A 15,973-nucleotide genomic window follows, 5' to 3' on the forward strand; every position below is an offset into this window, starting at 1 on the left:
AGCATGGGAGTTGTAGTTTAGGACAACAACTCCCAGCATGCCGAGACAGCTAAAGGTTGTCCAGGCATGCTGGGAGTTGTAGTTTAGGACTACAACTCCCAGCATGCCCAGACAGCTAAAGGCTGCCCAGGCATGTTGGGAGTTGTAGGTTAGGACTACAACTCCCAGCATGCCCAGACAGCTAAAGGCTGCCCAGGCATGCTGGGAGTTGTAGTTTAGGACTACAACACCCAGCATGCCCAGACAGCTAAAGGCTGCCCAGGCATGCTAGGAGTTGTAGTTTAGCTTAGATTAGACAGCGAAGGGACCACAACTCCCAGCATGCCCACACAGCTGAAGGCTGCCCAGGCATGCTGGGAGTTGTAGTTTAGCTGATGGGACCACAACTCCCAGCATGCCCAGACAGCTGAAGGCTGCCCGGGTATGCTGAGAGTTGTAGTGCACAGAAGGAACCACAACTCCCAGCATGCCCAGACAGCTGAAAGCTGCCCGGGCATGCTGGGAGTTGTAGTGCAGTGAAGTCACCACAACTCCCAGCATGCCCAGACAGCTAAAGGCTGCCCAGGCAGGCTGGGAGTTGTAGTTTTACACAGGTATAAAGTAGTTAGCGTAGTGTTAGCGCGATTTTAGCATAGTTAGCGTAGCGTTAGCTCAATTTTAGCGTAGCTTTAGTTTAGTGTTAGCTCAGTTTTACAGTTTTTAGCATAGTGTTAGTGCAGTTGTAGCGTATTTAGCATAGCGTAGTGTTAGCGCAGTTATAGCATAGCTTAGTGTTAGCGCAGTTTTAGTGTATTTAACGTAGCTTAGTGTTAGCGCAGTTTTAGTGTATTTAGTGTAGTGTTAGCGCAGTTTTCGTGTATTTAGCGCAGTGTAAACGCAGTTTTAGCGTATTTAGCGTAGCTTAGTTTTAGCGCAGTTTTAATGTATTTAGTGTAGTGTAGCATTAGCACAGTTTTAGCGTATTTAGCGTAGCGTATTGTTAGCGTAGTCTTAGAGTAGTGAGCGCAGCGTAGTCTCGGAGTAGTTAGCGTAGTGTAGTGTTAGTCCAGTTCTAGCATAGTTGGCGTAGTTGTACACGGGTGTAGCTAACTTAGTTTTACAGGCAGATGAAGTGTAGTTTAGAGAGTTTAGCGTGGGGTGTAGCTTAGCTTAGTCATAAAGTGAAGGGGCTACAACTCCCAGCATGCCCAGACAGCCAAAGGCTGTCGGGGCAGGATGGAAGTTGTAGTTTTGCAAAAGTAGCAGAGGCAGTTGCGCTCTGCTACATTAATGTAGTATACGGCCACCTGTAGAGATGGCTGGATACGGTGATCACAAGGCCACTTACCCACCTCCGTTTCTTCTCCGTCACTGGACTATTAGCAATGCAGGAAGATGATGGAGCTGGAACCAGGGTGGTAAGTTAGGCTCCCCAGATACTAACCCATTTTTTTTGTGTTTGTCTTCTCGTTTCAGATACGTGAATGTGGAGGACTACATCGGAATCGGTGGACTACAACGATGACCTGCATTTTTTTATTTTCTTTTAATAAAATGGTTAACGAGGGCTGTGGGGGAGTGTTTTTCCTAATAAAAATGTTTAACTTGTGTGTGCTTTTTTTCTTTGTTATTACTTTACAGGCTTAGTAGTGGAAGCCGTCTTGTAGACGGAGTCCATTACTAAGTCGGGGCTTAGCGTTAGCCCCAAAAACAGCTAGCGCTAACCCTGAATTATTACCCCGGTACCCAACGCCACAGGGGTACCGGGAAGAGCCGATACCAACAGGCCCAGAGCGCCAAATATGGCGCTCTTGGGCCTAGGCGGTAACAGGCTGGCGTTATTTAGGCTGGGGAGGGCCAGTAACAATGGTCCCCGCCCACCCTGGTAACGTCAGGCTGTTGCTGTTTGGTTGGTATTTGGCTGAAAATGAAAAGACGGGGAACCACACGTTTTTTTTTTTAATAAAAAACAAAAAACAAAATGTGTGTGGTTCCCCGTCTTTTCATTTTACAGCCAAGCCATTTTCTACAAGACGGCTTCCACTACTAAGCCTGTAAAGTAATTGAAAAAAAGCACACACAAGTTAAAACATTTTTTATTAGGAAAAACACTCCCACACAGCCCTTGTTAACCATTTTATTAAAAGAAAAGAAAAAATGCAGGTCATCGTCATAGTCCACCGATTCCGATGTAGTCCTCCGCATTCACGTATCTGAAATGAGAAGAAAAACACAAAAAAATGGATTAGTACCTGGAGAGCCTAACTTACCACCACCGTTCCAGCTCCGTCATCTTCCTGCATTGCTGCACATCCAGTGACGGAGCAGGAACAGAGGTGAGTAAGTGGCCTTGTGATCACCGTATCCAGCCATCTATACAGATGGCTGTATACTGCATTAACGTAGCAAAGCACAACTGCCTCTGCTACTTTTGCAAAACTACAACTTCCATCCTGCCCGGACGGCCTTTGGCTGTCTGGGCATGCTGGGAGTTGTAGCCACTTTACTTTATGACTAAGCTAAGCTACACCCCATGCTATACTATCTAAACTACGCTTTATCTGCCTGTAAAACTAAGTTAGCTACACTACACCAGTGTACAACTACGCCAACTATGCTAGGACTGGACTAACAGTACGCTGCGCTAACTACTCTAAGACTACGCTGCGCTCACTACTCTAAGACTACGCTAACAATACGCTAAATACGCTAAACTGTGCTAACGCTACACTAAATACATTAAAACTGGACTAACACTACACTAAATACACTAAAACTGTGCTAAAACTAAGGTATGCTAAATACACTAAAACTGCACTAACACTAACCTACGCTAAAAGTACGCTAACACTACACTACGCTAAATACACTAAAACTGCGCTTCAACTAAGCTACGCTAAATACGCTAAAATTGCGCTAACACTACACTACGCTAAATACACTAAAACTGCGCTAACACTACACTACACTACGCTAAATACACTAAAACTGCGGTAAAACGAAGGTTCGCTAAATACGCTAAAACTGCACTAAAACTAAGGTACGCTAAATACACTAAAACTGCGATTAAACTAAGCTACGCTAAATACGCTAAAACTGCGCTAACACTTCACTACGCTAAATACACTAAAACTGCTCTAACACCACACTACACTACGCTAAATACACTAAAACTGCGGTAAAACTAAGGTACGCTAAATACGCTAAAACTGCGCTAAAACTAAGGCACGCTAAATACGCTAAAACTGCACTAACACTACACTACACTAAATACTCTAAAACTGCGCTAACACTAAGCTACACTAAAACTACGCTAACACTACACTACGCTAATTACACTAAAACTGCGCTAACACTACATTACACTAAAAGTGTGCTAACACTACACTACGCTAAATGGACGCTACGCTAAAAATTTAAAACCGCTAACACTAAACTAAAGCTACGCTAAAATTGAGCTAACACTACGCTACGCTAACTATGCTTAAATCGCGCTAACACTACTTTATTTATTTAGCTATTACATCCTTGTTCACACTGGTGTGGTGCTGTGCGGTGTCCGTTGCTGCCGTGGCGCCGTGTCTGCGGGGGGGGGGGTGGTGCGGCCCATAGACTGGTTTGAGTGGCATTGGGGCCGCTCTGCCGGTGGGTCGTTCCCCCCTGTGGGCATTGGTGTCGCGGCGGTGGTGGTCGCCGCCCGCTGCTGCGCCATTTTATGCTAGGGGCGTTAGGGACCCACTCTGGATAGGTGGCCTTGACGTGGCGAGTGGGCTTGTACTTTTTGATCAAAAATGTATACTAACAACCTGTTAGTTTTTGATATTATGCTGAGAAGCAATCAGATCATTATACAAGATTGTAGATGTGCACCATGTCTGTTTTTCTACCCGAACTAACACTACTTTATACCTGTGTAAAACTACAACTCCCAGCATGCCTGGGCAGCCTTTAGCTGTCTAGGCATGCTGGGAGTTGTGGTCCTTTCATTGCACTACAACTCCCAGCATCACCGCGCAGCCTTCAGCTGTCTGGGCATGCTGGGAGTTGTGGTCCCATCAGCTAAACTACAACTCCCAGCATGCCCGGACAGCCTTCAGCTGTCTGGGCATGCTGGGAGTTGTTGTGCCATCACTGCACTACAACTCCCGGGATCACCGCGCCGCCTTCAGCTGTCTGGGCATGCTGGGAGTTGTGGGCCCTTCACTGCACTACAACTCCCAGCATGCTCGGGCAGCCTTCAGCTGTCTAGGCATGCTGGGAGTTGTGGGTCCTTTCCTGCACTACAACTCCCAGCATGCCCGGGCTGCCTTCAGCTGTCTGGGCATGCTGGGAGTTGTGGGCCCTTCACTGCACTACAACTCCCAGCATGCTTGGGCAGCCTTCAGCTGTCTGGACATGCTGGGAGTTGTGGTCCCACCAGCTAAACTACAACTCCCAGCATGCCCGGGCATGCTGGGAGTTGTAGTCTCTTTCAAACTAATCCTAAACTACGCTACACTAAAAGTAAATGTATGCTACCTACCTACGCATGTGCAGTACTCGCTGCGCCCGAAGCCCTTTAAATCTGTTTCCCATTCCCTGAGCTAACAGGGAGCGGGGAACAGAGCCGCGGGCTTTGTCCATGGTAAAATGAGGGTGCGTGTGTGTGTATACCCCGCTACACCCCCAGGAAAGGCAGCGGGAGAGAGGCCGTCGCTGCCCGCTTCTCTGCCCCTGCCTTTCCTGGGGTCTAGAGCCCTGCTGCCGCCGCTTCTCTCCCGCTGGCTATCGGCGCCGCTGCCCATTCTCTCCCCCTGACTATCGTGCCGGCGCCCCATTGCCGGCGCCGATAGCCAGGGAGAAAGAAGCGGAGCCGGCAATGGGGCAGCGGCGCCAACAGCCAGGGGAAGAGAAGGGGCAGCGGCACCCATTGCCGGCGCCGCTGCCCCGCTGCCTCCCCCCATCCCCGGTTGCACTATTACCTGTTGCCGGGGTCGGGTCCGCGCTGCTTCAGGCCTCCGGTGTGCGTCCCATGCGTCGTTGCTATGCACTGCACGGCGCGGCGCAATGACGAGTGACAGAGAAGCCGGCAGCGATGGCGGTCTCTGCACCTGCAAAGCCGCTGCAGTTAATTGATTTAAAGCGCCCGCTTTAAATAATTGAACTGCAGCGGCTTATCGGCGTATAACATGCAGGTAGACTTTAGGCTAAAAATTTTACCCTAAAAAGTGCGTGTTATACGCCGATAAATACGGTAACTTTTTTTGTTCACTTTTTTTTTGCAGTGTTATAGCTCCCATAGGGATCTTTTATACAGTTCACTGCAAGGACATAGCTTGGCATTGATCAGTGTTATCGGCAGTTGATCGCTCAAGCCTGGATTTCAGGCTTGCAGCAATCAATCGCCGTTTGGACACGCAGGAGGCAGGTAAGGCACCTCCTGCTGCGTCCTAGCTGATCAGAACATCGCAATTTTATCGCAATGTCCCTATCAGCCCGACTGAGCTGCCGGGATACTTTCCCTTTTAGACGCGGCCATCACCTTTGATCGCCGCGTCTAAAGAGTTAATGCTGGACATCTGCCGGAACGGCGATGTCCAGCATTGGCCACGGGTCCTGGCTGCTGATAGCAGCTGGGACCGTGTGGGTATGATGCGAGCTCAGCTCCTGAGCTTGCTTCAAAACCCTCCCGTGCCGCACCGCTGGATAAACCCAGCGCTCTGCTGCAAGAGGTTAAAATAACAATTTATTATGGTATATAATGACAACAAATAAATTAGCCTCCTGTCGCCCTAGAAGGGCCCTTGCATCGGGCGAAGGGGCTCAGCAAATGGATATACTAGACATCAAAGATATAATGTAATAAAAATGTTGGATAAAAACTAAAAATAAAATAAAAGTTCAGGCGTGTATACCAACTGGAATGATTAGCAGCTGAATTATTGTGCAATAATTTGCAATAATAAAGTGCACTAGTTTATGGAATAGTTAATTGATGGCACAGTGCAAAGTTCAGCAATTATGTGGCAAAGGCAAGTTTTATTGATGATGCATAATCTTTGGTGATATAATGGCACTTGAATGACACAGGGTTGGTGCACGGCACCAGTCACCGACCAAATGGGATATGATGGGGTATGCAGTCTGGGCTGGCACGGTAGCGTCCGGCACTAGGAATTGTGCCCATCAGCTGACACGTGGAGACAGTGGTGAGTCCTGTGCTGGTACGGGAGTGGAGACTGGCGTCTGCGTGTCAGTGATGCGCTGCAAGCGCGCTTGTGATAGTGGTCCCAAAATAGGGGGCATCCAGCTGTTGCAAGTGTAAAGTCCGACTTCTCAGTTGTAGGATAGTAGGGGTACATGGATATAGATGCTGGACGCATTTCAAGGCCACAGGCCTTTTCTTCAGTAGCGATATCTGACATCTATATCCACTTACCCCTGCTATCCTACAGCTTGTATACCAACAAGGCGGACTTTACACTTGCAAAAGCTGGATGCCCCTATTTTGGGACCACTATCACACGCGTGCTTGCAGCGCATCACTGACACACAGACTCCACGTGTCAGCTACGGCTATCATCCTTCCATCCTCATTCAGGCCGGATGCTGAAATTCTCTGACATTGTGCAGACGGGCAATCCCTAGTGCCAGACACTACCGTGCCAGCCCAGACTGCAGACCCCATCATATCCCATTTGGTCGGTGAGTGGTGCCGTGCACCAACCCTGTGTCATTCAAGTGCCATTATATCACCAACGATTATGCATCATCAATAGAACTTGCCTTTGCCACATTATTGCTGAATTTTGCACCGTGCCACCAATAAACTACTCTATGAATTAGTGCACTTTCTTATTGCTTATCATTGCACATTAATTCAGCTGCTAATCAAGTGCCATTATGTCATCAACAATTATGCATCATTAATGGGACTTGCCTTTGCCACATAATTGCTGAACTTTGCACTGTGCCATCAATGAACTATTCCATAAACAAGTGGACTTTATTATTGCGTATTATTGCACATTAATTCAGCTGCTAATCATTCCAGTTGGTATACACGCCAGAACTTTAATTATATTATTTTATTGTATAGTATTTATTTTTTTATTTTATTTCAAATATATCCATTTGCTGAGCCCCGTCGCCCGATGCAAGGGGCCTTCTAGGGCGACAGGAGGCTAATTTATTTGTTGTCATTATATAACATATTAAATTGTTATTTTAATATTACTGGATCCATCTTCTATTTCTATTCTTTTTTACTATGCACCTTCGAGGACTGGTCTATATAATACATTTTATATCCAATTCCTACACAATTCTGGCATTTTTGGATCAAGGTACATATTTCTTGGCCCTTTGTAAGCTACACATCATTTTCTCTTTTTGTACTAAGGTGGTAGTAGGTTGGGAGTCAGCGTGGTGGCAGAAGTGGGAAGTCTGGAGCCAAACGTGCCCAGGGTAGAGCGCCAGCTTCACGGCAGTCTACCTTCCCAGGAGGTAGTGGAACAGGGGTTACAGGAATTGGCGGCAGTAGCAGTTGGGAGGAAAATCAGCTACTCGGTGGTGTGACAGTTTTTTATGCAAAATGTGTCGCCAGAAGGTGAAGCGTGGCCAGGGTCCCAATGTTGGCACCACGGCCCAGCATGAACACATGCAGCATCACCATAAAGCGGCCTGGGAGAATCTTGGCTCCGATGAAGTGGTTCAGCCTGCTGCATTTCCCAGTGGCACGCCACTCCTTCTTTCAGCCAGCCAAGGCTCCACCACCTCAGCCAAAGGGAGCTGTGTGTCATACCCACCTTCTGTCGCTCCAGATGCTGCTGCTCCTCCTACTTTGAGTCACTCATTCCGCCAGCAATCCATCGGCAAAGCCATGTCCAAGAAAAAACAGTATGTGCCCACTCATCCAACGGCACAGAAGCTGAATGTGCTCCTTTCCAAGTTGCTGGTGCTGCAGTCCCTCCCTTTTCAAGTGGTGGACTCTGCACCTTTCAGAGAACTGATGGCTTGTGCCGAGTCAAGGTGGAGAGTCCCAAGCCGTCATTTCTTTGCGAAAAAGGCAGTACCAGTCCTGCACAATTTTGTGTAACAGACGGTGTTTCAGTCCTTGAGCTGGTCGGTGTGTACCAAAGTGCACAGCAGTGCTGATGTGTGGAGCTGTAACTACGGTCAAGGACAATACATGTCCTTTACGGCCCACTGGGAAAATGTGGTTAGGAGGCAGACTATACAAGTAGATTGTCGATTGTACTGATCAGTGGTATGGCAATGCATAACACTTAACAGCAGTAGCAAACAAAAGATTGCTATAAATAGTCCCCTGTTTGAACTTAAAAAATTATAAGAAAATGTAATAAAAAGTTTTAAAAAATACAAATAAGCCTCTCCCCCAGTTAAAATGAAGCCATTACCTTTTTTTTTTATTTTATAAATAAACGAACATATATGGTATTGCCACATGCAGAAATTAAAATACTATGTTAATGATCCAGTATGGTAAACAATATAAACATGAAAAAATACTGATTTTGGTCACATCATATTCCAGGTAAAATGGAATAAAAAGTGATCACAAAGTCACATACAGTGGGGAAAAAAGTATTTAGTAAGCCACCAATTGTGCAAGTTTTCCCACTAAAAATATGAGAGAGGCCTGTAAATTTCATCATAGGTATACCTCAACTATGAGAGACATAATGAGAAAAAAAATCCATAAAATTACATTGCCTGATTATGAAATAATTTATGTACAAATTTTGGTGGAAAATAAGTATTTGGTCACCTACAATCAAGCAAGATTTCTGGCTCTCACAGACCTGTAACTTCTTCTTTAAGAGTCTCCTCTGTCCTCCACTCGTTACCTTTATTAAAGGGGTACTCCGCCCCTAGACATCTTATCCCCTATCCAAAGATCGCCGCGGTCCTGCTGCTGGGGACCCCGGGGATCGCCGCTGCGGCACCCCGTCATCATTACTGCACAGAGCGACGGGCGATACAGGGGTCGGAGCAGCGTGACGTCATGGCTACGCCCCTCATGACATCACGGCCCGTCCCCTTAATGCAAGTCTATGGCAGGGGGAATGACGACCGCCACGCCCCCTCCCATAGACTTGTATTGACGGGGCGGGCCGTGACATCACGAGGGGCGGAGCCGTCACGTAACGATGCTCCAGCCCCTGTATTGCCCATCATTACGTGCAGAGCGATCTCGCTCTGCGCAGTAATGATAGCAGGGTGCTGCAGCAGCGATCCCCGGGGTCCCAAGCAGCGGGACCCCAGTCATCTGACATCTTATCCCCTATCCTTTGGATAGGGGATAAGATGTCTAGGGGCGGAGTACCCCTTTAATGGAGCCTGTTTGAATTTGTTATCAGTATAAAAGACACCTGTTCACAACCTCAAACAGTCACACTCAAATCTCCACTGTGGCCAAGACCAAAGAGATGTCAAAGGACACCAGAAACAAAATTGTAGACACGGGCAACGAAGTAGTGGCTTCGTAAGAACTACAACTCCCGGCATGTGTCATTCAGGAGTCCCCCCCCCTCCCCCTTCACATATAGAGATCATTCCCAGTATGAGATTTATTCCCCTGCAGTCCATACATCTCCAGCCCGTGCACCTTGTCATCCTTCTCTTCAGATAACACTCTTATCTTATCTGTGTTCCTTCTCCTGTGCAGACCTGCATCTTCAGAAGACAGAGCATGGGGAGGGGAGGTGAGGAGCTGTGTACTCAGGCTTCTCATGAAGACCTCGGGAGGAGGGAGATGAGGGGGCGTGTTTTATTTCTCTCATGCAGACAGAGAAAAAAAAGCTATGACATCTTGTCCACAGCAAACTCAGAACATGGCTGCTCTGGACAACAGTAAAAGAAAACCCTCTGAACTACAGGACTTCCTGCCCAACAAATAGGTAAGCAAAACACACACATGCTGCCAAAACATATAACACTTGTATATTGCAAAAAAAACAAATCTTAAAAAGAAGATGCCATATAGTCAAAAAAATTAACGATCGGAGTACCCCTTTAAGGACCCGGGGTTTTCCCGTTTTTGCATTTTAGTTTTTTCCTCCTTATCTTTAAAGAATTATAACTCTTTCAATTTTGAACCTTAAAAATTCATATGATGGCTTATTTTTTGCACCACCAATGCTGCTTTGTAATGACATCAGTAATTTTACCCAAAAATCTACAGTGAAATGGAAAAAAATAAAAATTGAGAGACAAAATTGAAAAAAAAAAAAAAGCCATTTTGTAATTTTGGGGGCTTCCGTTTCTACACAGTACATTTTTTGGTAAAAATGACACCTTTTCTTTATTCTGTAGGTCCATAAGATTAAAATTATACCCTACTTATATAGGTTTGATTTTGTCGTACTTCTGGAAAAAATCATAACTACATGCAGGAAAATGTATACGTTTAAAAATGTCATATTCTGACCCCTATAACTTTTTAATTTTTCCGCATATGGGGCGGTACGAGAGCTCATTTTTTGCACCATGATCTGAAGTTTTTACCGGTATTATTTTTGTATTGATCAGACATTTTGATCGCTTTTTATTCATTTTTTCATGATATAAAAAGTGACCAAAAATACACTATTTTGGACTATGGAGTTTTTTTTGCACGCACGCCATTAACCGTGCGGATTAATTAATTATATATTTTTATCATTTGGAAATTTACACATGCGGCAATACCACAAATGTTTATTTTTATTTGTACAGTTTTTTTTTAAATGGGAAAACTTTTATTAGGGAAGGGGTTAAATGATCTTTATTCACTTTTTTTTCACTTTTTTTTTTGCAGTGTTATAGCTCCCATAGGGACCAATAACACTGCACACACTGATCTTTTACATCATTCAATGGTTTCTCATAGGAAATCTCAGGCACTGAGCAGTCATTCGGCGATCAGACAGCAAGGAGGCAGGTAGGGACCCTCCTGTCTTGTAAGCTGTTCGGGATGCCGCGATTTCGTCGCAGTGATCCCGAACAGCTCCCTGAGCTAACCGGCAACGTTTTAGTTTCACTTTAGACACGGCGATCAACTTTGAACGTCGCGTCTAAAGGGTTAATAGCATACGGCACCGCGACCGGTGCTGTGCACTATTAGCCACGGGTCCCGGTTGTTAGAATCCGGGCCTGACCCGCTATGACCACGCCGTGGCCCTGCGTTATAGAACGGGAGCGGACTCATGACGTATATGTACATCATGGGTCCTGAAGGGGTTAAAAATCACAACCCTTTCAATTTTGCACCAAAAAATCCATATGATGGCTTATTTTTTGTGCCACCAATTCTACTTTTTAAGGACATCAGTCATTTTACTCAAAAATCAACAGCGAAATGTAAATTTGGACTTTGAAGTTTGGACACTTATGCACGTGGCGATACCATATTTATTTTTATTTACACTTTTTTTTTAATGGAAAAAGGGGGTGATTCAAACTTTCATTAGGGAAGGTTAAATCATCTTTATTAACTTTTTTCTTTTTTTTTTGCAGTATTATCGCCCCCATAGGCATTCAATACACTGATCAATGCCATTGCTTTCACTTTAGACACGGCGATGTAAAGAGTTAAAACCAGACATCTGCCTGAACAGCGATGTCCAGCATTAGCCACGGGTCCTGGCTGCTGATAGCAGCCAGGACCGTGCGGGTATTATGCGAGCCCAGCTCCTTAGCTCGTTTCATAACCCTCCCGTGCTGCAGCACCTTTTAGAAACTGTGTTTTGTGGCAAGGGGTTAAAAATCAGAAAATGTGATTTTATGGATTTTTTTTTCTCATTATGTCTCTTATAGTTGAGGTATACCTATGATGAAAATTACAGGCCACTCTCATCTTTTTAAAACCCGCTGCGAAAACCTGCTGCGAGTTACGCTACCATTGATTTAAATGGGTCCACGGACAGTCTGCAAATCTGACACTATTGCGGACTGTCTGTGGACCCATTCAAATCAATGGTAGTGTAACTCGCAGCAGGTTTCCCCGCAGCGAAACCCGCTGCTAGTAATAGCATGTGAATCCACCCTTAGTGGGAGAACTTGCACAATTTGCCCCACGGTATATACAGTTGTAGAACTGATAAAAACTACAGATCATAGCACAAAGAATGAGCCCCATAAAGTCCTGTGTACAGAAAAATAAGAAAGTTATAGGGTCAGAATTGGAAAGTTTAACTTTCTAAAGAAAAATAAAAGTAGTACAGTAACAGACGAAGATGTAAGATGGGTATAGTTTAAATTGTATTGACCCACAGAATAAAGAGAACATGTCAGTTTTATGGTAAGGGTAGGGTCACACATGAATGTGTTTTTCTGCGTATATGTTGCTGCGTATACTCCTAACCATTAAAGTCAATGGGAAGAAAAATTTGATGCAAATTTTGCTACCAATTGACTTCAATAAGTAGGAAAATACGCAGTAGCAAATATGCAGCAAAATATAGCACGTGTGACACCACCTGAAAGTGTACTGCATAAAAATGAAAAGTAGCAAAATTGCTTTTCTTTTCAATTGTCCGCAATAAGTTATTTATTTATTGCCCCCTACACTATATGGTAAAAAAAAAGTTGTCATTACAAAGTACAATTAGTTGTGCACAAAACAAGCCCTCATATGGGTCTGTGAATGGAAAAATATGTGCCTCCTAAAATTCGAGGAGAAAAAAATGAAAACGCAAAAATTTAACTTAGCTGTATTCTAAAAACCCACATAGGCTGTGTTCTTAAAGGGTTAAAGGGGTACTCCGGCACTAAGACATCTTATCCCCTATCCAAAGGATAGGGGATAAGATGCCTGATCGCGGGGGTCCCACCGCTGGTGACCCCCGTGATCTCCACGCCGCACCCCGTTAGAATCAGCCCCCGGAGCGTGCTCGCTCCTGGTCTGATTACTGGCGATCATGGGGACAGAGCATATTGACGTCACGGCTCCGCCTCGTGTCACGTCACGCTCCGCCCCCTCAATTCAAGCCTATGGAGGGGGCATGACAGCTGCCACGCCCCCTCCATAGGCTTGCATTTAGGGGACGGAGCATGATGTCACCAGGGGGCGGAGCCGTGACATCACTATGCTCCATCCCCGTGATTGCCAGTAATTAGACCAGGAGCGAGCATGCTCCGGGGGCTGATTCTAACGGGGTGCGGCGTGGAAGATCACGGGGGTCCCCTGCGGCGGGACCCCCGTGATCAGGCATCTTATCCCCTATCCTTAGGGGATAAGATGTCTTATCGCCGGAGTACCCCTTTAAAATCCATATTACTGTTTGTGCAATAAATATTCCCAATAGTATACGTTCCTAGCAAGAAGGAAAAGTGGTAGGAAAAGGTTAAACCATGTTGTATCCTTTGTGTCACAAGCAAAGATCCTCCATTTACTCTCTGCCGTGTGTTCCTATGCTTCTATCTGTTTTTCAAACTACCTGTTAAACAACTCTATTTATATTTAACTTTTTTACCCTTGTGTTTTTGTTCTTTGTTCTGTACCTGTTAACCCTTTGTGTCCTGACCTGTTTCCTGACCTCCGTAATGTCTTGTTTATTGCTTTGGACCACGTAATGCCCCTGCACTTTCTTCAGCACAGGGACTGTCGACTACATGTGAATCTTCTGCCTAAGGTGGAAATGCAAGTGTCACGATGCCGGCTGGCAGGTAGTGGATCCTCTGTGCCAGAGAGGGATTGGCGTGGACCGTGCTAGTGGACCGGTTCTAAGCCACTACTGGTTTTCACCAGAGCCCGCCGCAAAGCGGGATGGTCTTGCTGCGGCGGTAGTGACCAGGTCGTATCCACTAGCAACGGCTCACCTCTCTGGCTGCTGAAGATAGGCGCGGTACAAGGGAGTAGGCAAAAGCAAGGTCGGACGTAGCAGAAGGTCGGGGCAGGCAGCAAGGATCGTAGTCAGGGGCAACGGCAGAAGGTCTGGAAACACAGGCAAGGAACACACAAGGAACGCTTTCACTGGCACTAAGGCAACAAGATCCGGCAAGGGAGTGCAGGGGAGGAGACTAGATATAGCCAGGGAACAGGTGGGGGCCAATTAAGCTAATTGGGCCAGGCACCAATCATTGGTGCACTGGCCCTTTAAATCTCAGGGAGCTGGCGCGCGCGCGCCCTAGAGAGCGGAGCCGCGCGCGCCAGCACATGACAGCAGGAGACGGGAACGGGTAAGTGACCTGGGATGCGATTCGCGAGCGGGCGCGTCCCGCTGTGCGAATCGCATCCCCAACGGCCAGGACAGGGCAGCGCTCCCGGTCAGCGGGACCGACCGGGGCGCTGCGGAGAGAGAGACGCCGTACGCGCTCCGGGGAGGAGCGGGGACCCGGAGCGCTAGGCGTAACAGTACCCCCCCCCTTAGGTCTCCCCTTCCCTTTGTCTGGTAACTGCCTCCCCAGGGATGAGGACACCGGGAAAGGATGGAGGGATTCCTCAACAGCAGGCGGAACAGCAGGAGTAGGGATGGGGAGGGAGGGCAGAGGGCGAGACTTGGCACGGGGCAGTGTGACACCAGGACGAGGGCCAAGAGAGGACACAGAGGTTTGCCTGATGGGACTGGGAGGGGGGGAGAGGTATTTCTTGTGGCAGGCAGAGTCCTTAATGACCTTAGGGGGACCGGATACAGGAGGAAGCACAGGGTCACGGCAGGGAGTACTGGGGACCGGTTGAAGGCAGTCCTTGAAACAAGAGGGGCCCCAACTCTTGATCTCCCCAGTGGACCAATCCAGGGTTGGGGAATGGTGTTGAAGCCAGGGTAGTCCAAGGAGAACTTCAGAAGTGCAATTAGGAAGGACAAAAAATACAATTTCCTCGTGATGAGGTCCGATGCACATTAGGAGGGGCTCCGTGCGATAACGCACGGTGCAGTCCAATCTGGCTCCGTTGACCGCGGAAATGTGGAGTGGCTTGACAAGACGGGTCACCGGAATGCGGAATTTATTCACTAAGGACTCCCGAATAAAATTCCCAGAAGCTCCAGAGTCCAGGCAGGCCACGGCTGAGAGGGGAGAGCTGGCTGACGTAGAAATCCGGACAGGCACCGTGAGACGTGGAGAAGTCGACTTAGCATCAAGAGACGCCACACCCACGAGAGCTGGGTGCGAGCGTGCGTTTCCCAGACGTGGAGGACGGATTGGGCACTCCACCAAAAAATGTTCAGTACTGGCACAGTACAGACAAAGATTCTCTTCCTTACGGCGATTCCTCTCTTCCAGGGTCAGGCGAGACCGATCCACTTGCATGGCCTCCTCGGCGGGAGGCCTAGGCGCAGATTGCAGTGGAGACTGTGGGAGAGGTGTCCAGAGATCTAAGTCTTTTTCCTGGCGGAGCTCTTGATGCCTCTCAGAAAAACGCATGTCAATGCGAGTGGCTAGATGAATGAGTTCATGCAGGTTAGCAGGAGTCTCTCGTGCGGCCAGAACATCTTTAATGTTGCTGGATAGGCCTTTTTTAAAGGTCGCGCAGAGAGCCTCATTATTCCAGGAAAGTTCAGAAGCAAGGGTACAGAATTGTATGGCGTACTCGCCAACGGAAGAATTACCCTGGACGAGGTTCAGCAGGGCAGTCTCAGCAGAAGAGGCTCGGGCAGGTTCCTCAAAGACACTTCGAATTTCCGAGAAGAAGGAGTGTACGGAGGCAGTGACGGGGTCATTGCGGTCCCAGAGCGGTGTGGCCCAAGACAGGGCTTTTCCAGACAGAAGGCTGACTACGAAAGCCACCTTAGACCTTTCAGTGGGAAACTGGTCCGACATCATCTCCAAGTGCAATGAACATTGCGAAAGAAAGCCACGGCAAAACTTAGAGTCCCCATTAAATTTGTCCGGCAAGGACAGGCGGAGGCTAGGAGTGACCACTCGCTGCGGAGGAGATGCAGGAGCTGGCGGAGGAGATGATTGCTGAAGAAGTTGCGCATGTTGGTGCACAATGGTGGACACTTCCGACAGCTGGTGGGTTAGATGGGCGACCTGTCGGGCTTGCTGGGCGAACAGTGTAGGGAGGTCG

The 15,973-nt window shown here is 47.3% G+C and overlaps 1 long non-coding RNA gene across 1 annotated transcript in view; it reads left to right on the top strand.

The window, feature by feature from the left end:
• Positions 1–15,973, top strand: part of LOC130355641 (uncharacterized) — a 127,598-nt gene that overhangs the window by 13,527 nt on the left and 98,098 nt on the right. Inside the window, exon 4 of the long non-coding RNA XR_008888604.1 lies at positions 9,804–9,881. This is a non-coding gene — a long non-coding RNA (uncharacterized LOC130355641). The remainder of the gene's footprint in view (positions 1–9,803; positions 9,882–15,973) is intronic.

Source organism: Hyla sarda, chromosome 2 (assembly GCF_029499605.1).
Source record: "Hyla sarda isolate aHylSar1 chromosome 2, aHylSar1.hap1, whole genome shotgun sequence".
NCBI classification, from domain to species: domain Eukaryota; kingdom Metazoa; phylum Chordata; class Amphibia; order Anura; family Hylidae; genus Hyla; species Hyla sarda.